The sequence below is a fragment of the Agrilus planipennis genome, unplaced genomic scaffold, assembly GCF_000699045.2.
Source record: "Agrilus planipennis isolate EAB-ADULT unplaced genomic scaffold, Apla_2.0 scaffold194, whole genome shotgun sequence".
NCBI classification, from domain to species: Eukaryota; Metazoa; Arthropoda; class Insecta; order Coleoptera; family Buprestidae; genus Agrilus; species Agrilus planipennis.
In genome coordinates, this window is record NW_020438909.1 from 436,982 (window position 1) to 460,280 (window position 23,299).

The following is a 23,299-nucleotide window of genomic DNA, read 5'->3' on the forward strand; positions in this document are numbered from 1 at the left end:
TGCGACGCGCTGATGAGATCCAAAAAGATCGAAATCGCGATCCGCGTCTGGCAGTTTCGACAGAATACAGACCACTTCGAATTATTTTATGTATACTTTGTCTGTATTTTTTCAACTATCTTTGCGCTTCCTTTTATTTTATTTAAACAATTGCAACATAACTGTACTGTACTAAGTAACTGAAGCCAAACAATTTGTTCTTCTTAAATTCAATTAAGACTTCACAGAAAAGAGATACTATAAGGAAACTGCTGTCAGCTAGATAATTAGCTTTACAAAAATGTTTATTAACTCGAAGACTCGACAGTCTAATTTTAATTTTGATGCTTCAGGACCGTTTAAGCAGAAAATTTACACAGAAAGAAAGGCGTTGGTGGAAAACAGAATTAATCAGAAAATAAACTGAACCAAAAGATGTACAGATAAACATGAAACGAGTTAGATAATATTTAAAAAGAAACTGACTGATTAACGTTAAACGTAAACGTTTGGTTTAAGTATTAAATTTCATAAAATTAAAACCGTAATACTTGTTTTAAAAAAGTAAATGCTGATTTGATCCTGTCGTATCTCGATTCGTATTGTTGGGTTGAGCTGTCAAAAGTTTGCAACTAAATGTACACATTTAAACTTTACAGCAAATATTTTTCGCTAACGCTTTTATCTCTTCGACATTTACTGAGAGAGAAAGTGTTTTAAAACACTGTGCAGACTGGAGATAAGCCTTTGTTCCCTCTTCAACCGTTGAATCATCAGGTTTTATTCGTAGGGAATGGGGGAACTAGAAATGTGCGAAACATGTTTGCGGTGAGGGTTTCGCCCTTCCACAGGCCCATGGCTGGAAAATCCATTAATTTGCAGAGTTGTACGTAGTGCTGCCAAAATTGCTTTTAAAGCACGAGGGTTTATAAATGAAAATGTTACACAAAACCATACATATGCAGCCGAATATTCGGCTTATTGGGACATCCGGCAGGTTTAAGGGAATTAAGCTCGTATGTACCAAATAACTTTATTTCATTGGAATTAGAAATCGGCTTAGCAAAAATTAAATGTTGAAATCGCATGGACTATACTGGAATGTTTCAATTTAAATCGTACAACCAAACATGGGAATTTTAGTCGCAAACCAACTGATAATATCGAAATTTTTTTTTTGCCTATCACGTTGAGGTGAGCTACGCCGGGATTCGTTTCAGCAAGTAGATATCCATATCCATCGTACTACAGATGGCGCTCACCACGCCATTTGTAGTAATTTCTAAAACGCGCTGTTAAGACAGCAGGTAAAGGTTGGTCTGTGTTCTGTCGGAGCTGCCTGCGACGCGCTGATGAGATCCAAAAAGATCGAAATCGCGATCCGCGTCTGGCAGTTTCGACAGAATACAGACCACTNAAAATGAACTAAATGACATTACTTTCATTTAACCGTTTAAAACTGTTTTAAAGCTTTTTATCAGGAAGAAAGCACCTGGTTTAATTAATAAAGCAGCAGGTGTCTCGGAAAACTGTTGGCATAATAACATTCAATCGTACGGCGCCGATAGTTCATAATAAGAGATATAAAACCAGAAACTATTACTACGTTAACACTAACAAAGATCGTTTTTTATTCTTTTATTAACGTTGCAACATGAAGTTACAAATAATACAGCGTGGTACTGCAATTTTAGAACATTATAAAGGTCGCAGTTGGACGTAATTGGCGGTTTTTAGGGAAATAAAGGAGTTCTGCACCGTTTCGCGAGGGTTTTCGGTCACTGAATGTCAATAATAAACGACTTTGACCTTTTCTTTGCCCAATGGCCACACCGAACCGAGGCAAATAGAGCGCAGTTTTTATATTAGGAAAATTGACGTCTAAGTCGTCGTATAACCGTAGTGTTTAAATCGACCTGGCGCGAGCTCGGGTGCGGTCTCCATTATACAGAAAGTAAAAATTGTATGATGTCTCGACATGAAAGGTAATTGATTGTATGTCTGTTATGATTTACTGTACAATTGAAAACAGATTAGCTGCACTTAGTAATACACGTGGCATTTTTGTTCCTTCGGGGAATATGCACCTACATAGGTGGTTATTTAGATCAGACAGATAATTGATTGTGAACGTATAATTTCTTATGCAAAATGCATTTAAATAACTACTCTGCTTTTTGCAATGTACCCGCAGTTGTCATTGAAAAAGAATATGAATGAAGCTATTACAACTGATGGTAAATGGGGTGTTCGAAATCTGTCGTATTAGGATAATTAAATGGCATAATGCACTTCTCAATTGGAGGCGCCAAAAATACAGGTTGCGCTTGTCCTTCATGGTCTCCTCGCTAGGTGATTCCCTAATTAATATTTATTATAACTAATAAGTTTTATGCAACAATATGGATCCGTCGACAGCCTTTTCTCATATCATTACCCAGCGCAAATACTTGTTTAACAATGTACATAACTATTCAGAAGATTGTGTTTCTCGACGAATATCGAATTGTTCAGCAGTTTATGCTCTCGTAACAGGCAGACAGTAAACTGCTGGCTGTGCTGCCAGTATGTATGTGTTCTCGTTTTCGATTCATTAAAATATTACGCTAGAGATCACAAACTCCAAAAACCATTCCGCAAGCTATTATCCGAACCGAGTGTGACAACATGTAAATCAGAAAACATATACAAACTGGTAATGTTAACTTCGCAAAAGTCATTGACCATAGCGTCAACGAAATGGTTTCTTCGTTATTTTATTCGTCGCGAGGTTATTCCAACACCTAATAGGATTTCTACAAAAAGCGTTTTGCATGTAGCTTTTTTGGGTTTATTATGAAGTACCTAATCGTCATATCAGTGGAAAGTCTGCGTCTGAATATTATGGAAGTGGCAAACAAGTGCACACAGATAAAGAACTCGAAAATACATCAAAATACAAAAAATTGTAGGTAATGTTTAGAATCTGAAAAACTCGTACTTTTTGTTTTAGGAGTTTTCTTTGTCCAGGAAAGCTTCTGTGATACAATCAGTTTTATTGCAAACATTTTTTTACATATTTTCTTTTCTTTATGTACCATTCTCTCAGTTGCATCCGTTTGATAGTTAGTTACGACAAAAACGTAACTTGAGCACAGAATACGTATAATACCATTTAGGTTGGCGACTGCACCATAGTCTTGAAGTTGTAGAAAGCGTGTAAAATCAATTTTAATCGGACAGACAAATTAATCAAAGTATTGTTAGTTATGTTTTTAATTAGAAAGTTATTTTTGCGTATTATACACGCTTGTCAAAACAAAAAACAATCACATAATAGTATTTTCCAGCCTGTTGTATTATGTTTTTTATGTATGTATATATATAGGTAGCAGTCATTGATTACACCAGATGATTAAGTAACATTACTGGTACAATTGGTTGCGATTAAAAAGATTTAGGAAGTGGGATCCATTTTTCATTTAATTAGCAACAAAGTTAGTTTTGTTTTGTGCAAAGGTAATTTTATTTCGGAAGATTGCGCGAATATAGATAGTTATTTAATAAAGCAAGTGGACAGGTCCTTTTAGAGTTAGACTACATTTTAATAAAAGGTAAAATCATGTGTTACATTGCAAACGAACGCTGGGTAATGGTTGTTTTATTTCCCCATAACAAGCAAGGTATCAATTGAGAATGTTACGTTGATGTAACATTTTCGGTGTGTACTTTGTAAACATGTTAACAAAAGCGTCAGCTTGTTCCCCTTACAAGTTCGCATTCTGTCTAGACATTGAAATAAATCACATTGTTGTTCGTATGTGAGCTTACAAAACAAAAGCGCTTGATCTTTGTCGAAACTAGACATGCAGAGTTGGCCGTGATTTTCCATTCAGAATAGTGGATTATTCTAAGAATTTATTCTGACGGAGTTCGGATACGGTTCGAAACCTAATTTCCCTAAGAATATCAACCAATAGCTCGGAGTTATAAGATAAAAATCTGTAGCATTAAGTTTAGACGGTCGCATGTTCGAAGCTAAGGGCTGCAGAATTTGCATGGAAATCTCCTGCGATACTTGGAACGAAGTTTACAAAAATAATTGCTATTTCCTTACGATTTCCTTATAAAACTTTTCTCTAGTGCATACGTATTCTAGAGAAATTCTCTATGAAACTTTATAATAGCGTTACAAAATAACGAAAAGTAACAAACTTGTTTTCTACTATTTAGAATAGTAGATACCTAGAATCTCTTTTGACAAAACAATGGAATAAGCGTTTCGTTGGTTTGGAAATCCTATCTCCCTAGCCACCGTTTTCATGGATCACCAGAACAATTCGAGAAGTCAGCACAGTAAAAGTTCGTTATTCACGATTTCATTATTCGCGGGTGAAAAAATTGCAACCCAGTTCCTGTATTCGCGGTTAAAAATTTCATTATTCGCGGTTTCAATTGGTAAACAGAAAAGGATTCGGTGTCATTTATTAAGGGGATTGACCGCAATAGACCGCTCGTGCCTAGTGTGAATTCTGTCAAAAACATGGGTTTCTATTCTAAACATCGTGAGTTAACGCTGCGATAAATATCTAATCTATATAATTTTTTGTACTATAACAGATAAAGGTTCACACTAACTCGGTACGTTTTTGGTTTTCAATAATATGGTCATTAAAAGCTTTTACAAGTGCTTAAAGTTGACGCTTCTTGTAAGACACGTATTTTCAACAGAAAATAAATAATTTTAAAATGGCCTTCGACAAGCTTTAGAACAAAGCTTTATCTATCTTACTACAAAATTTCAAACTCCTGTTCCAAATATTAAACTCATGATATCTAGAACCGATAAGCATGTTTTTACTCTACGGCGCGTGTACTACTGAATCCCCTTAATGTATCGGCATCTTTTGAGTATGTACAGTTGATAGGTGCCGAAGCGGCTTTTATAAAAAATCTAACCGAGTAGAAAATGATTCGGTGTTATTTTTCAACGTATCAGCATCTTTTGCATATAAAAGCTATAACCCAGTGGACTAATTTCAAAATTCAGAAAAAGTAAAAATCGCTAAATTTTTTAAACTCTTGCCTAAAGCTGATTATAACGATTAATTTTAATTGCAAATTTCTCAATAAATTGACTTTATTTTGGAACCTTAGAACGTATCCCCTATGATTCCATACTAATTACCATTTGATATCCACGGTTTTCGTATTCGCAGCATATTTATGGAACGTATACCTCGCAAATGAAGAGCTTTTACTGTATACATCTTTTTTATTTTGAATGACTTTTAGAAGGGGCGCCAGTTTCATGACAACGTCATATAATTCTCAATTTCCTTTATCTCTGTTTAGCCAGTTGCTATTAGTAAGTACATTTTATTTGGTTCAATAAGAAATTATTAAGAAAAATATTTTGCTACAGTGCATTTTAATAAATCACAGACTAATTGTCAGTCCGTGAGTTTCTAATGATACTTACATGAGCAGGTAGTAAAGCAATAAGTTGTACTACTACTGGTAACGGTACATAAATATTTACAAGTCAACTTTTGTACAGGTAAACAGCCTATACGCGCATATATGGTCGTTTCTATTATAAAAGTAATTACACACACCGTGAAAGGTGGAGGCAGGTATGCGTTTGAAATAGTGTAATGGGCAATTTTGGTATGGTCATTTGCCGCCGTATTTCTACTTCTTTGGTCAAACGAAAAGAATTAACATGCTGCGATGTGATATTTCAAAATTGGCGGACCTGTGCGAATACTTTTCGTAACGCAAACTAGACCGCATGCCGCCTCCCGTTCTGACAAAGTTGCAAAACTCTTGTAAATATTTTTATGAAAGTACAAAAAAACGTGGCCCTAAATTTTCCTGACGTTTGTTGCGTAACAAGCCTTTAAAAGTGTAACAAAACTGAACCGATTATAACCTACTGGTAGGGGATTACTTGCACATTCAATTGTTTCGTTTTTGTTGTCTGACCTACAATATAGTAGTGCGAATAAATACATTATCATAAAAATATTCGCATTCAGTTGTACGTAAAGTAAAATGGTTTTTCAATTTATTCGACTGTAGTGTCGTAAGTCAAGGGAATTGTAAGAAACAGAGCGTAGGTAATACACAATGGTCTTATGTATGAGATAAAAGGCGTATCTGCAGGTCTTTTTGAATTTCGTTTAGGTATTAATTATTATTATTAAATAGCTTTCGTGGTAGGGTAAAGTGCAAAGTAACTAATTAGCAAATATTATTTGTGTCCGTTCCGTGGATAGAAAAGGTTAGAAACAAGGAGATATCAGAAAGAGTAGAAGAGATAGCTTGGTAGGGCATCTTTTCACATTAGAAACAGAAACAGAAGTTAAGAGGGGCCGAAAAACTTATGATGTTGATGATGCTGATATACAAGTAATTTTGTTTCTACGCTTATCGCATTACTTTGTATTCACGTTAAATAAAAAGTAGAAACATAAAATATCTAGTTTCTATGGTTTTAAAGTGAAAGAAAACACTGACTTAACAACCTACGATTAACCGCGAATGGATTGTTGGCTAAAACAAAAACGGTAAATCTTGACAATTTACTGGGACATAAATGTGTGAAAACGTCGTAAACATCTATTACATTATAACGAATAAAAATGTCGCTGACTAACATAAACAGAAGTTTTTCAATGTAGGCTTGAAATGGATCCAGTAGTAGAAATAGAATTCATTTTTTTTTTTTGATATATAAAACGATTATTAGAGTCATTATAAAGTCCAGTAGAGAGATAAGCTCCAAAACTATCTGAGTCGTAAACAATTTTAGAAAAAGAAATGATTTCGTACGCGTGAATAGTAAATCTATCTATTCTCTACATAAATCTAATCGTGCAACTCCCCATTATTCAACCTTGAAGCAAGTGACATTTACTTTATTCTTTGAATTAAGTATATTGAATCGTGCCTTCTGGGCTTGTTTATTGTGATAAAGTCTGAATTCTATACAGCCCCAGAGTTAGACACAATAACGATTTCATTTCGACAAGGGGCAACTGTTTCCCCTTTTGTTGCGAGCAAATAAAGTTTATTATTAGTTTTACTTCTACGAATAAGAAAAGTTACGTATAATTTTCTTGAAGCATCATCTTTTTTGCTTGAAAATAATTTTAATTTTCCTTTTCTCCAATCTGTTTTGGAGAAATCCTTTTTTGTTATTGATGTCAGAACGAATAGTAGGTAAGTTTTATTTTCCCTGCTTTTGTAAGAAATTATGATTTTAACTTCACTACTTTTTCATATTCTGTTTGTATAGAATGAAAATCATACACGAAAGAAGTAATTGAAATAAGACAGAACTTTAACAAATGATCAAATAGATTGCGAAATAAGCCCGCTGTTAGAGCAAGATGTCTTGTAGGTACCTATTCGCAGCTTGCAAATTTAGAAATATTATTCTAAATACGGTAAAGATTTCCCGAGATGTCAAAACACGATTAAACTAACTATCGGCGCAGTTTGTGGTTTGGTGGTAAAATTACAAACAAAGAATAGATTCAGAAAATACTACAAACGGCGCAGTAAACGCCATCTGTAGTACGATGCTACATTTTAGGATTACGTATACTCCAACAAGGTCCACTTGTGTGGATATCTACTTGCTGAAAACGAATCCCGAATACGACACGAATACAGACCACTTCGAATTATTTTATTTTGAGAATACATTGTTTAATTATACAATTTAAAAAAGTTGAAGGAATAATTTTTAAGGATTTCGTATAAAGGACAAATTCGCTGGTGAAAAGTTCGCTTTTTATGTTAATGTAATTAAACTTTAGAACCTAGTTGAACAAGGCAGCGGCAGCGTGCCAACTAGTTATTTCTCACATAATACAAGTTTATCTGAAGTTTGTATCTCCGAAACCAGATATCATTAACTCTTTCCTACAACTAAGTGAAGAGCTTTTCAAAGCTCTCGACTTCCTCGAGCGACTACAACAGAAACCGCGATTGTGGCGAGGAAACAAGTTGGCTCCGTTGCATATAATGCTGAATGGGGCTAAAGAGAAAGTAAAACTTCAGTAAGACCCGGCAATTTATTGTTAACGTTGCCAAAAGGTTTCAACTTTTATTTATTATGGTTTAAATACGACATTTATACCCGTTTAAGTGGTAATTGAACAATGCACTCTCTTATGAATGGAAACTGACGAATGCATTGGAACTTTGTTAAATACACAAAAGCAAAACGTTTTATAGTTCATTACAAAGTGTTTTTGATTAGCAACTACATACAATTTTGATTGGGTGTGCTTATTGTCATGAGATTATGAAGCTATGATAACAGTAAATTCAATTAATGAAAAAGGAAGTTTTATGTGGTTGTCGATAATCTTTGACATGTTAAACCCATCGTGAAATTTTGTACACACATTGTTAGGGGTACAGGAAAGGACTTAGGGTACCTTTTATCCAGAAATAAAATACTGTTCTTCAGGAATAGGAAAATTAGTTCTATGTAGTTGTCGATGGTTTTTCACACGTATCTAGGACTTGAACTCGAGCGAAGCTGCGGGTCAAAACTATCATGTAACTTTGTACACACATTGTCAGGGGTACAGGAAAGGACTTAGGGTACCTTTTATCCAGAAATAAAATACTGTTCTTCAGGAATAGGAAAATTAGTTCTATGTAGTTGTCGATGGTTTTTCACACGTATCTAGGACTTGAACTCGAGCGAAGCTGCGGGTCAAACCTATCGTGAAATTTTATACACACATTGTTAGGGGTACAGAAAAGGATATAGGGTACCTTTTATCCATAAATAAAATACTGTTCCTCAATGATAGGAAAATTAGTTCTATGTAGTTGTCGATGATTTTTCACACGTATCTAGGACATGAACTCGAGCGAAGCTGCGGGTAAAACCTATCATGTAACTTTGCACACAATTGTCAGGGGTACAAGAAAGGACATAGGGTACCTTTTATTCGGAAATAAAATACTGTTTTTCAGGGATGGAAAAATTAGTTTTGTTGTAATTGTCGATGATCTTTCATACGTATTCAGGACATCAACGCAAGCGAAGTCGCGGATAAAGCCTAGTACAGTATACAAATAGCATCCTGGTATAATTAGGAAGTTTAAATTAATCAAATTATTATTCATTTATGGAAAATGAACTAAATGACATTACTTTCATTTAACCGTTTAAAACTGTTTTAAAGCTTTTTATCAGGAAGAAAGCACCTGGTTTAATTAATAAAGCAGCAGGTGTCTCGGAAAACTGTTGGCATAATAACATTCAATCGTACGGCGCCGATAGTTCATAATAAGAGATATAAAACCAGAAACTATTACTACGTTAACACTAACAAAGATCGTTTTTTATTCTTTTATTAACGTTGCAACATGAAGTTACAAATAATACAGCGTGGTACTGCAATTTTAGAACATTATAAAGGTCGCAGTTGGACGTAATTGGCGGTTTTTAGGGAAATAAAGGAGTTCTGCACCGTTTCGCGAGGGTTTTCGGTCACTGAATGTCAATAATAAACGACTTTGACCTTTTCTTTGCCCAATGGCCACACCGAACCGAGGCAAATAGAGCGCAGTTTTTATATTAGGAAAATTGACGTCTAAGTCGTCGTATAACCGTAGTGTTTAAATCGACCTGGCGCGAGCTCGGGTGCGGTCTCCATTATACAGAAAGTAAAAATTGTATGATGTCTCGACATGAAAGGTAATTGATTGTATGTCTGTTATGATTTACTGTACAATTGAAAACAGATTAGCTGCACTTAGTAATACACGTGGCATTTTTGTTCCTTCGGGGAATATGCACCTACATAGGTGGTTATTTAGATCAGACAGATAATTGATTGTGAACGTATAATTTCTTATGCAAAATGCATTTAAATAACTACTCTGCTTTTTGCAATGTACCCGCAGTTGTCATTGAAAAAGAATATGAATGAAGCTATTACAACTGATGGTAAATGGGGTGTTCGAAATCTGTCGTATTAGGATAATTAAATGGCATAATGCACTTCTCAATTGGAGGCGCCAAAAATACAGGTTGCGCTTGTCCTTCATGGTCTCCTCGCTAGGTGATTCCCTAATTAATATTTATTATAACTAATAAGTTTTATGCAACAATATGGATCCGTCGACAGCCTTTTCTCATATCATTACCCAGCGCAAATACTTGTTTAACAATGTACATAACTATTCAGAAGATTGTGTTTCTCGACGAATATCGAATTGTTCAGCAGTTTATGCTCTCGTAACAGGCAGACAGTAAACTGCTGGCTGTGCTGCCAGTATGTATGTGTTCTCGTTTTCGATTCATTAAAATATTACGCTAGAGATCACAAACTCCAAAAACCATTCCGCAAGCTATTATCCGAACCGAGTGTGACAACATGTAAATCAGAAAACATATACAAACTGGTAATGTTAACTTCGCAAAAGTCATTGACCATAGCGTCAACGAAATGGTTTCTTCGTTATTTTATTCGTCGCGAGGTTATTCCAACACCTAATAGGATTTCTACAAAAAGCGTTTTGCATGTAGCTTTTTTGGGTTTATTATGAAGTACCTAATCGTCATATCAGTGGAAAGTCTGCGTCTGAATATTATGGAAGTGGCAAACAAGTGCACACAGATAAAGAACTCGAAAATACATCAAAATACAAAAAATTGTAGGTATTGAAAGGAAGAAATGTGTCTCTTTTTATAGATTAAAATTTATGTTTAGCATAATTTATATTTTTCTTTTATTTTTTTATTAAACTTGGGATCATGTTTCTTCTAATTCTTTATTTATTCAAGTAAATCCACATTCAGTTTATATTCTCTTTTGGGGATGAAAATCCTGTACAGGTACACATTTATCATTAAATATGAAGCTTATGTTGGTAAAAACTTTAGATAAAATTTAAAGTCTTGTGCACTATGTAGATTATATAATAAAAATGCTGAAACGTCGTAAAACGCAAATGCATCGTAGATGTGTAGTAAGTAAACAGTGGAAAAGATGGGCAAGTTTAAGAAAATTTATAGGTGGTTTCAAATATAAGACAGTAACGACGTGTAAACGTGATATAAGAGGACACAGTTACGTTTATCTTTGTTATTTCACAAACAGTTTACATACTCGTGTTGCTTGCTTATTATTACTCTTGACGCAGATCTGCGAATCGGTCACGTTTAGGCATTATAAAGATGAAAAGGTCCGTAAACATATATTTAACGAAAAACATAGAAAAGCACCCGAAGCAAAGAAAAATAGATAGAGCTTTCAGAATTAAAGTAGACACAAAAATGTCCGTACATAGGGGTTCGTTTTTAAGAAAATACAATTAGTCATTGCTTCTTTCTTCTAGTAAAATTTATGAAAGAACGATCCCCTTCAGTAGGTATTAGACATATTTTAAGTGCATCTGAACCCTGCATATTTATGCCCTATGCTTGATGTTACCCTGACGTGGATACCGGATTTCATATATCTAGATGCCAGAATGAATTACCTACACGTACGATTGTCCGATGACTGTAAATGTGGGATGATGTTGAACTGTCAACAAAATTGTATCGCAAATGACAAAAAAAATCAAAAGTCGTGCTACAATGATAAAAACATAAGCCGTTAATCTGTTGAAGAATTTAAAGAAAAAAATCACCTTGCGATTTATTCGCACTGGCATATCGCCTATAGTATCAGTTTGATGTTATAATTTACAGAATAAGCTGTGTGAAAGTTGTAGTAGTCTCCTTGAAAGATGATACAGCGGCAGTTTGTAAAGATATCTACAATTCTGTCACAACCTGCACTCTTTAGGTCCATTTTATAGCTATATTTTATGTACTTTATGGGCATTTCTGTTGAACTGAACATGACAATTTCCAATACAACAATGATAAACGGACCAACAATAGGACCATATCTCTTAACATGTAACAGAGAGTGGCAAATTGTAGAAGAACAGTCATTAATGAAGATAATACTGCGTAACTCATTAATTTAACATAGTTTTATTTGAATAAATAATCCTCTAACTAATAACTAGAATAATTAGAATTTCTTTACCAGGCGTTTGAAAAACAATTTTTGATCGCTTAGAACGATATTAATCACTAAAAGAATATAGAAACAGGGTCCTTTAATGTATTTTAATTTGTGCGGCCTGCGTCCGTTTCATTTACATATTTTGTTGGTCCCTTCCCTTTTGGGAATAAGAAGTTTATCATACTTAAGTAAGCAAATGCGTTTTTAAATTAGACCCTTAATTAGCAGTTTTAGTCCCAGCCCACGAGGCTCTAATTCGCATGTTGGTTTCACAACAATTAAGGATTAAAAATTACACTTGGTCTCACTGGGACCAACCCTGCACGGACTTACACGTATAGTTAATTAGGTGGCCTACGTTGATACGGGGAAGTTTTAACAGGTCACTCTCGTTTTATCCCGTCTTTCATTAAAACCCTGCTAGGCTTATTCAATTTAATTAGGTATTACTATCAGCTCTGGTGCTCAATAACATCGAAACAATAATTATTGATAGACAAAGGCTTATGTATAGATAAAGTACTTCGATAAATCCTGACATTATATTATTAAAATTTAGTTTTTCAAATAAAGGTTCAGTGGTGTAGAAAAGCATGTATTACACATTTTAATATTAGCTAAACACTTACACATTTCTACACATGTATGTCTCAATACAGTATCGTAATTGGTAGAGCTTCAGGCAATGCATTTGCGATCAATAGCACTGCTGGGAATTCCGCATTACAAGAAAATTCTTCTCCAACTCGGAAATAATGTAGTATGAGGAGGTCATTATTGGTTAATTTACAGGAAGGATTCGCAGGGACTTGCTCTTTTCACTTAGTATCATTCATCAGGAACATTATCAATAAACTATTCCGAGTTAATGGCTCTGCTCCAGAAAAATCTTTCCATGTAATCCTACATTATCGCCAGATAATTACGAAAGATCCTGATTTCTTTGTTCAGTCTGTCTTTAAGAAATTGTGAATATTCTCACTAGAGCAATTTCATTGTTTTTGTGTGGTAACGTGCCTAAGCATTACAAAAAATTCAGTTAGGACATTTCTTAAATAATTATGTATTAACATACAATGAGATAAATTGTTTAGTTCGTTCTTAAAAATATAGGTAATATTGCAACATTGGACTTAAAATCGTTAGCAAGAGGTGTTTGGAAATGATTACCATTACTGAAAAGTTTGTTGGACACCCAATATATATATAATTATAATTGACAATATTTTCGTTTAAAAAATTCAATTCAAAATTCGTCTACAAAAACCACTGACAATATAATATCGATTTAGAAGCGAAATGAAATTTGCATTTAAAAAAGTGTATTGTAGTCTGCAGTAGATCTGCTGGGTTGTAAAAACATTTTTAATTTACAAAAGTAAGAAAAGGATGAGGCAAAGAATGGATCGTACAGAATTAACTGTAATATAAATGCTAATTTCTTGAAAGTTTCTTCACAAAGACTGATGGTCTGTTTTGAATGGGAACAAAAAAGAATTAATTTGTCTTATTGAACTGCAAGGAACTACATAATACATACATAAATAAAATCGTAATGCAAAGTTGTTTACGTATTGAAATTTCTAACAAATACACAAAAATATATATATAAATAGTTATGTTTAACCTTTTTATAACTATAAAATTATAAAATAATTCGAAGTGGTCTGTATTCTGTCGAAACTGCCAGACGCGGATCGCGATTTCGATCTTTTTGGATCTCACGTTGAGGTTAGCTACGCCGGGATTCGTTTCAACAAGTAGATATCCATATATTTAAACGGACCTTGGTGGAGCATACGTAATCCTAAAATGTAGTATCGTACTACAGATGGCGTTTACCGCTCCATTTGTGGTATTTTCTATAAGCAAAGAGTTTCAAAGTGCCTATATAACACATATGTTTTTCCAGGAATTAATAGCATAATAGCATATATATATTAGAATATCAAAATAATTGGACAACTTACTGTTTCGGTATTAACCTGATGTCAATTGGGAGATAATTCGCTTTGACAACTAATAAGTACAATATTTGTTCAATGAATACTAGGTCCACAAGTTATTATTACGTACTTTGCCTGATTAAATGTAAGTATAATTAGGGACAGCGGAGGAAGCCCGCGAGACCTACGTACATGCCTATACGTTGCCAGTTATTACCGAAGCCATTAAATCTTCATTAGTGGGCTTATTATCTTGTCAATAATGTTCCTAATACGTTGGGTGGAAAAGCAGGCGCGCATCAATTTTGTGTATCAATAATTTCATCTTCTCGCCGATCAGATTCAGATGCGGTCTATAGACCCCATTTGCACCACCATTATACTCCAATATACCAATATTATCTTTGGTCATTTGTTAAATGCACGATTATAACGAAAATTAGGACCAGCTATTTATTAAAATACTGATTTCATATTCACTTCCTTAAAATATGCAATTTGTTAAACTTAACACTATTTTTTTGATATAGCAATGGTTAAAGATCGGTCCTTATCAGTCCTTTTCTTGCATTTGTTTATAATTCGTATTATTTGGAGACAATGGTATGTATGAAGTGTTATATTGAGTATTGTATAATTTTGTGTATTGTAGTGTGAAATAAATATATCGAATATTTATTGAAAATTGGCCACAATCATAGAGTTCAATAATTTCATATATCAAACAAAACTAATGTCTAAATTGATACAAAAGCTCTCTAATAAAAGCTACGGCTTGTTGGAACTTGTGGGGTCAATTATTAACAAAAGACTATAGTTGTTAATCATGGGCCGTTGGCATAAATGTAACGCCTACGTAGAATGTTGAATGACAGAAAAAAATAAAACCGTTAGATAAGATGAGTCATACTATGATGAGATGCTTAGAAATGACCTTTCATCTGTTGTTGTGATTCGATTACTTATGCAGTCGCAATGTAAACCTTTGCATAGCACACATTACTGATGTTATAATTAAGTTTCGTGGCTTGTTTATCTATATTAAGTCAGAGACGATATTATAGCATCATCATTTATTGAAATTTGCCCGCATCTAACATGAATGCCTGAAGTAAACTCAATAAAGGATGTATGATGTAAGGTGCGCTAGGACTAATTTGAACGCGAGATCTTAGTATCAAAGGATTCCACGCCCTGTGAAATAGATGCAAATCGTGAGTTCACATATAGATACTTTCAAATATAATTATAGCGATTAACTATGTCTACTACTCAGGTCGGTTATATCACACAAATACAATATACGTTTATATCTAACACTTTTAGTATTGTAGGTATGTTACAATACAATATTGTGAAAGCTCTGAAATTTGAACTGTTTAGAACTGCAGGGCGAACACCACTTATTCGTTATCGATGATAAAAATCTGATCAACTTTTACATTTCTATGCTCTATTTTACTTTAGATTCTTAATTAGTAAGAAATCGTAGATTTTCAATATAAAAAGATCGAATTGATTCGCACACGAAAGAACGGATTGTTTAGTATCTAACGATATCATCGAAATTATATGTTTACTGAAAGTATTATCCTAGCTTCCTGTAATATTGTTTGTAATAGAATGTCGAGAAAGGAAACTTTTAAAGAAATTGTATTAAAATTAAGAAATCTAATTCTCCTATCGATATATTACATCTAGTAAGATATTTAACAAAATGGTTGCCTCAAAGGAAGGGACTCGAAGAAATTTAACAGCCAATTAAGTTTATTTTACGGTAGCAGTGGTAACGAAGACAAAATAATTTTCCGACCATTGAGGACTTCGTTTAGCGAATTCGCAAGGAAGCTGTTTCAAAATAAACTCTTTAAGTTAGAGCTTAACATCCGGCCGTTCTTGCAAACATGTTTACTTTTCGAGTGAATCAATTAGCCTTTACTTACTTAATTCGCTCGGTGTTTGTATGTTTGCCCATTTGCGCAAACGTTTACTTCTGCACTGCATAAAACGGAGGGCAAGTTAATTAGTTGACTTTAATTTCATCCTCATTCTGCCTTATGCGCGAAAATAAAAGGTTCTTCGCTAAGGTCGTTATCTGTTGCCTGCAGGAGCAGTCTCAAAAAGAAAAAGCCTTTTCTCTCTGCTATGGGCTTCCACTATTCGTCACCGTAATCCAAGATTGCATTATTATTATTCTTCTGCCAACTAACTAACGAACGAATTCATCCTTACAAAATTAACGTGCCTGCCAGAACAGGATTATGTTGGGCTGTTTCGTATTATACACATTATAATTATATTTATCTTATACTGTTTGAATTCATAGACGTTTAAACAAAAACCTTGAGGATATTCTGTTATACACGCCATGAGCTAAGTACCTAACTCATTAATTATTATTAGTTAAGTAAAAGTCTATTTTTAGAAAAAGATGTCGTAACTACTACCTATTCTAACTAAACGGACTGCAGAATTATTTTTTTCACTAATGTCGGAGATTTGTATTTATAAGATAGCTAATACGAAATATATTTTTGCGACCATCTCTAACTACCCATATTGAAACGTATTTAACCAGATACTTGAAAGTACTTAGAAATTTATTTATCTACAAACGGCAGAAAATGCTAAGCACATTTTGTGCAATTAAGAAGTAAAACTTTTCAAAAGTCATGTTTCTTATAAATGCTCCAAAATGCCTAGAATACAGTTCGAAAAAGTTCGTTCTAAATCTGACATGTCTTATTAGAAGACCCGAGTTATAATTGTAACGTTATGATAAATTCTTTTGTTGCAAAGGACAGGAGTTACACAACAGAGAAAATGTTAATTGTAACCTAGCGTTTTCATTATATCTTATAAATAATTGTTGCTAAATATGTGGTTGTACGCATTCTTTGCACGATCAATGATAGTAGGCTGAGAAGAACAGGCGATACACCCATCAAGTGACCTTTTGTTGCTAAATCGTTGAATTGCATTGCCATCATCAATTGTTACACGAAAGTGATGCAATGAAATTTTTGATCGCAAATAATGTGTCGACCTTGCACGTAAAGTAGGTATGTTCTGATGAGAAACTAAAAAAATATTTGTTATTTATGGTTGTAGAAGGTTTGATTCAAAATTGTTGTAATTAATCATCATCATCATAATTATTATTTGAAATAATAATGTCACCTTAATAAGGAAACCAAAAAATAGTTTATCTGACTAAAATAACTTTTATTATTTTTGACTGACTTTTGATAATACATATTTTTTGACGTGACATCGTCTTATAATTCGATGGAGACGGCTGCACGCACGAAAAAACATGACTCATGCGGCGTTACCTCGCTCTGAGGCGTTCCATTTAAGGCTTGAAGTGCAAGCGAGAGCGCGGAACGAGCGACAAAGAGGCACAATCGGCCTCCGCGTTCGGCAGCGTTCGACATCTGTCTCTCTCCTACTTGAGTGAGCGATGCGTCCGCGTGGACAGCTGCTATACAATAATACATTTCCATTTACCTCCTTCTCTATATCCATACAAAATATCTATCAAACAAATAAAATTAAAATTTTCTTTTGAAAAATGAAACCATTCCATCAGTATTTTCTTATGACGTTGTCACGTTCAATTATCGTCAGTAAACCGACTTTATAGACAACCGATTTTTTTCTTAGGATTTCCCAGCTCTTTATTTCTTCTTCCACAGTATCGGCATGGCGAAATAATTATTGTAAAGTTTCCATCATTAAAACTGTTTGTAGCGTGGTCGTATTTGAATCTGTATTCGCAAACAGAAATCTATTTTCAGCAGGCATCTTCATTCATTCATTCATCTGTTTTTGGAAATTTGATTCTATAGATATCATTTGGAATTTTGTTTCCGGTAATCTATTGACGGCAATAATAAAACAGTAACGGTTTCTGTGGAAGTTTGAAACTGAGATACACTTGAAAGTTAGGAGTGGCAGTAGAACTTAATAACTGCCAGAAACACAAAATAGCTTTATTGTCTCTGTCTCTAAGTTTGTAACTCGACAACTGAAATTAAATCACATAGAAACGCATCAGTCAGTGCTTTGCTCAATTTAACTGGAAGATTCAATTCACTAAAGCATATCTCCTCATGTGTAGTTGATTGTATTACTTTTGCATCACCGAGGGAATTGAATAGATCCGAACAATTGTTAGCTTTGGATCGTAGGTACAATTTTATTATGTTCTTGTATGTTCCTACGTAAATGTTTTATTGAAGATAAAATGAATACTCAGTTTTTAAAAACATTCTAACCTTGATGAAGATATGTTACTTTAAGTGAAAATGAATGGCTAAATCTGCAAAATTGTAGTTAGATATCATTTTTTAGGTAAAATGAAAGAAAACTACGGCTTCTTTGTCCTGAAAGCTTTTAGGATTCACCGTGGTCGAGTGGATGTAACTTTAGACGATTTGTAACTAAGTACTGAAATGAGGAAAATGCAATTTTTTGACATAATGTAACAATTTAACAACGGTTAAATCATATTATGGACAAATGTGTCTAGAAAAGTATTTAAAATTACCGCCTAGAGAATAGTTTGTAGCAATAAATGTTTGATAATGCAGCCCGTTCGTATTTAAAATTGTTATTGTTTTATAAACGAGGGTTTTCGTTATCATTTTATCTGTTTTATGTTGTAATCTATCAACCATATATATAGTCTGAGTTTGACGATGAAAAACACAAGTATATTTGTGTAGAAAATATCTAATTAATAATCGATCAAAACGTAAGGAAAAGGGAAAACCTTATTTATTCAATTTTTATAACTGTCCAGTAAAATTGTTGTAACTTAGTAAATAAAATTGTTACTCACTTTATCCAAATGGTCCTTCAACTTAGCGTTGATCTGTAAACAAAAAATTAATTGTTAGATATTATGTTTAGTAACAAGTGCTTCTGTAATTCATATCTTCCTTTGAGAAGAAATTACATTCTTACTAAAAAAGCATTTTATATTTTTATAATCCTGAATGTCCTTGCTTAAAAGTGTCCTGTCTCAAAACAATGCAACGTTTGTACTTGTCATTTCTATTTAATTGCAAGTAAGTACATATTTGCATAGATTACGATGATTGCAACATACATAATTGAAATACATTACGCATAAACTCTCCTCCAAAAACGTAAAGATCTTGCAAGAACTTCGTAAAGGAATTACATTTAATTATTAGTTACGGTGCGCATTATTCAGACATAGGTAGATTGTAGGTGGTGTCGACAGAATAATTAGGATTACTTACTGTATTTTTTTGATTAAGTAATGACCGCATGTATTGAATGTTGAATCAATTTACACCTACAAAAGAGGAGAGACAAATCCTTTTTGAACAGCTTCTCATTAATTTATAGTAATTGTTACTTGCGGCTGTTATTGACATGCTAACTAACCACTGTCTCTGCTGCATTATTCACATCTACTTGCAGGATGCCAATTACTGTTTGTAAAGGATTACACCAGAAATTGAACGTAAGTTATACATATTTGGCACGTGTTATGTCTACAAGTAAGAAACTGATTTTTGTTAATAAATGAATCTCTGTTTTTGGCAAATAAAATTGTTTTCAGAGACGTGTGAAGTAGAAACTGCAAATATGTTTCTAATTCCTTTACGGCAAATATTGCATGATAAATTTCGTGTCAGACCGTCACACGTCGAAATTTCTGCTGTATTTGTATATTGTACCTGTCACGCTAACTTGAAATGCAATTTTAATTTCAAAAATCAGGTATGCAGCAGCCACTGTCTACCATTTCATATACATACACCTACTCTTTAATATTCCTTCCTGCTACATTGGATTTTCTTGTCAAATTCTGCCAGTGAAAATATTGACGTGACGGATGTGAATATTCTATTCATTATTTGAAGTATTTTATTGTTCCTTCTACAGTAAAAATACTAACTTTTCAAGTGGGCGATCACGAAGTGCAGGTAATGTTAAAGGTCAAGTCAGCACATTATCTACCGAAAGCAGTTGCACTAAGGAGATGGTTAAGCTGACATCGTCGGAACAAAATTGTTTGCTTTTTAGGAGTACATTCGTACGCTGATGTCAGCAGCGAATAAAGCACATTCAGCACAACGATTGTGCCAAGTTGTTTGTATGCAATGTTCCAGGATTCTATTTCTTACACATACACACATGCAAACGAACATAGAGTATCATACCCGTCAATTGCTAGATCCTGTTAGAGTAAAATTCCATGTGACCACGAGCACTACGTTCGGAATTTCTAATGAAATTATGGAGCATCGCTTTTTAGCAAGTTGCTCCATTGACAATTCTATTTTATCTATTATTCAATTTTATTACGTCGGGCAGACCTTACTGCCATATATTATGTACGTTTTGTTAAAGTGAAACGGCGCAATGGAATTGAATTGAATAAATAATAAATGCCGAACCTTACAGTTTCTAATATTCTGTAACAAAACAAAATTCTAAATATAAAGTAATAAAACGAATTTTCTAAGAAATCCGTCATTAAGTCAGTAATTGTGCTTTTCCGTCTGAAGCATTTTTAATACGTAATAGCTGGAAAAACAAATATAAGAAAAGATGTGTAAGTATGGCTTCACTTAATCTACAAAATTTTGAAATATAAACTAACTCACTTGTTAAACTGAACGATGATATATAAAGCTGGAAAATATAGCTGTCAAAGATATTCTGTGTCTGGATAAACCATCGAAAATCTAAAACTTTTAGTATCAGCCAATTGAAAGTTTAAATTGCATAGAATTGAATTTTCAGTCTGTTATTAAATTTTGATAACCATGTTTGAGCGCTGGATATGTTCAATCTCTATTTGAAACTTTAGAAATTGGACTGTTAGTGAAGTACCTACATATGACATGGTAAGCTTTATTATAAATGTATCTATGGCAAAATGTTTGAACTTGTTTTATGAAGTTGTCAGCTACAAAAGCTATTTTGTAATGAAGACGCAACTAGTTTAATTAGAGAAGAATTATTGATTTTAAAAACAACTAGTGTATTTTATGACGACTGAAGCCATAAACATAAGCCGCCCTTAGGCAATGTATTCCGAGTCTTTCGATAGGTTTAATTATATATCATAAGAAAATGTGGTACGGTGGACAGACAGAACTTCCCCCACCCCGGGTTTATTCCCCTATAGAAAATTAATCAGATGTAGGTCATTGTTTAATAACATGCTTTGGTCTACTGTCACACAAGTGGCATTCATTTAACATTAATAGTAAATAACTTGAGAAAAAATGTAGTGAAATGTGCACATTTACCTTCTATTTACTTTAATTATAGCAGAAACCGAAAAGGTATTAACTTAATGTTTACGTTCCGTCCGTCCGTAAAACAATCGTTAAAAAAGGTAATGAAATTTGGAAATTGTGTATTTCATGTCATATACGAGTCGTGAAATTATGCGACAATAAAACGTGGCGGACAGAGACTACTATTTACAGAGGGTCATACATTACAACGAAGTTGAAAACCGCTACATGCAATTCCAGTTAATTTAAGCGAGGACTGACTCATGCCGAGAGGAAACAACTTGTTTGTATTTGTCGATGTTGGCTAGGAAATTACACAAAGGCGAAATGACCGAATGGAATATATATATATATACGTAGTGACCCCTGGTTTGCGAACAATTGGACCATGTTCACCCTCGTTAACCCCTATTTATGCACGCATAAATTTAAATCTGTTGTAGTAATACACTAACATCAGTAGCAAGCGGAAGGCGGCGATGATGAATTGTACAAGCACACGACCATGTAGTTCGACAAAAAAGTGTCAGGCCTTAACGTTTTACACAAAATCAGTAGTAAATTTCCTTAAAATTGGCTCTTAGTAAATTAATTCTTGATGGAAGTGTTATATTTTACAAACGCCATCTCTAGAGATTTATAACTAAACTGTGGGCGCTCTTAACCAACAACAGCAAGCTTTCGGTGGTCGTGCTGATGAGAACTAACAGTCGCGGTCCACGTACAACAGTTTCTACAGAATGCCGATCAAAAACTCGTGTGTGTAATTTCATTAAAGTGAAGTCGTATTTTCAAAGACAAATTTATGAACAGTGCTACAATTTATGCTGTAGTTGCGGATAACCGAGCTTTCGTCTTCGGTATCTAGCGGAAGAAAGAATAAGCCCTTATTAAAATAATCGAAACACAGAACTGAGCTCCTCAGAAATACCACGCCATAAATTTCAACAAAAGATCCCAACGAAAGCTTCTAAAGCTTAGGAATGTGGTGCGGTTTCTATTAACCTGAAAATAAAATGCGGTTGTAGTGGATAACAAGCCCGATTTCATTTTAAAATGTAAGCTTTAGCGGCCAAATTGCCTTCTACTTGGCGTTTTTATCATAAATCGTTGACAATAACGGCCTTATTTATTTTAATTTTATATCAGGTTAGTCGTCGCGTTTTGCTTCCTTGAAGAACGATCGTCGCAGAGGGATATACATTATAAACGACGAAAACCCTTACGCTTTTAACCTTGGGATGTTTTCTTTTTATTTTTTAGCAAGTTCTCTATGAATTTTTACTGCTGGTTTATCTATAAGTTACTCATGTCGTTTTAAATTTTGCAAATCTTTTTCAATACATTAAATTATAAAATATTGTGCTTAAATAAATAGGCACATCGGTTACAAAATAAGTTCGGCTACACATAGAAAATGAAAAACGAAAATTTACCTGAGTTTTAAAGCGATATTTACAATTTATCCCACTATCCCATTGCTTCGTAAGCGAAAATAATAAAAATTACAATTTGGACCTGAATTTGTAAAAATGAAATCCCAGTAGAAATAAATTTAATAGGTATTTTAGTTAATATTACAAATGTAATTGTAATAATTTTTAAAGAAAAAATTGAGATTATTACAAGTTACCTAATAAATTCTATGATCTTTGCGGCAAATTCAGTCATTTACAACCCAAAATTGTAATTTTTGCTTTGTCATAAAAATTTACTTTTCTACGTATATCGGAAGTATCTGTTGTACGTAGTTCTACACCTGGTAATTCAAAGAAAACTTTTCGTTAATCTTCTATTTGCACATAAAATTAAACGGAGGGTACCTTATCGTTTTTCTGCTTGAAAAAATAGTACTTAAAGTTGCGGCATGTGCTTACATACAGGTACGTATAAGCACTAATCTCCTATGGTTTTATGACTTCGGAATTAAAATTTTAGAGGTTTTAAAACTAATTAAAAAATAACCTCTTCTAGCAAAGCACCGGAATGCAACTGTACTGGAAGTATGGAGTTTAATTAAAATTTCAACGTAGTTTGGTAG

General features: G+C 33.7%; 1 protein-coding gene across 3 annotated transcripts in view; it reads right to left on the reverse strand.

Annotated features, from left to right (window-relative positions):
* The window catches only part of LOC108741643 (mucin-17), a 90,891-nt gene that overhangs the window by 43,882 nt on the left and 23,710 nt on the right, over nucleotides 1–23,299 (reverse strand). For all 3 annotated transcript variants that reach the window (XM_025973447.1, XM_025973446.1, XM_025973448.1), the window contains exon 2: nucleotides 18,813–18,845. The gene's annotated coding sequence lies outside the window, so the exon portion shown is untranslated. The remainder of the gene's footprint in view (nucleotides 1–18,812; nucleotides 18,846–23,299) is intronic.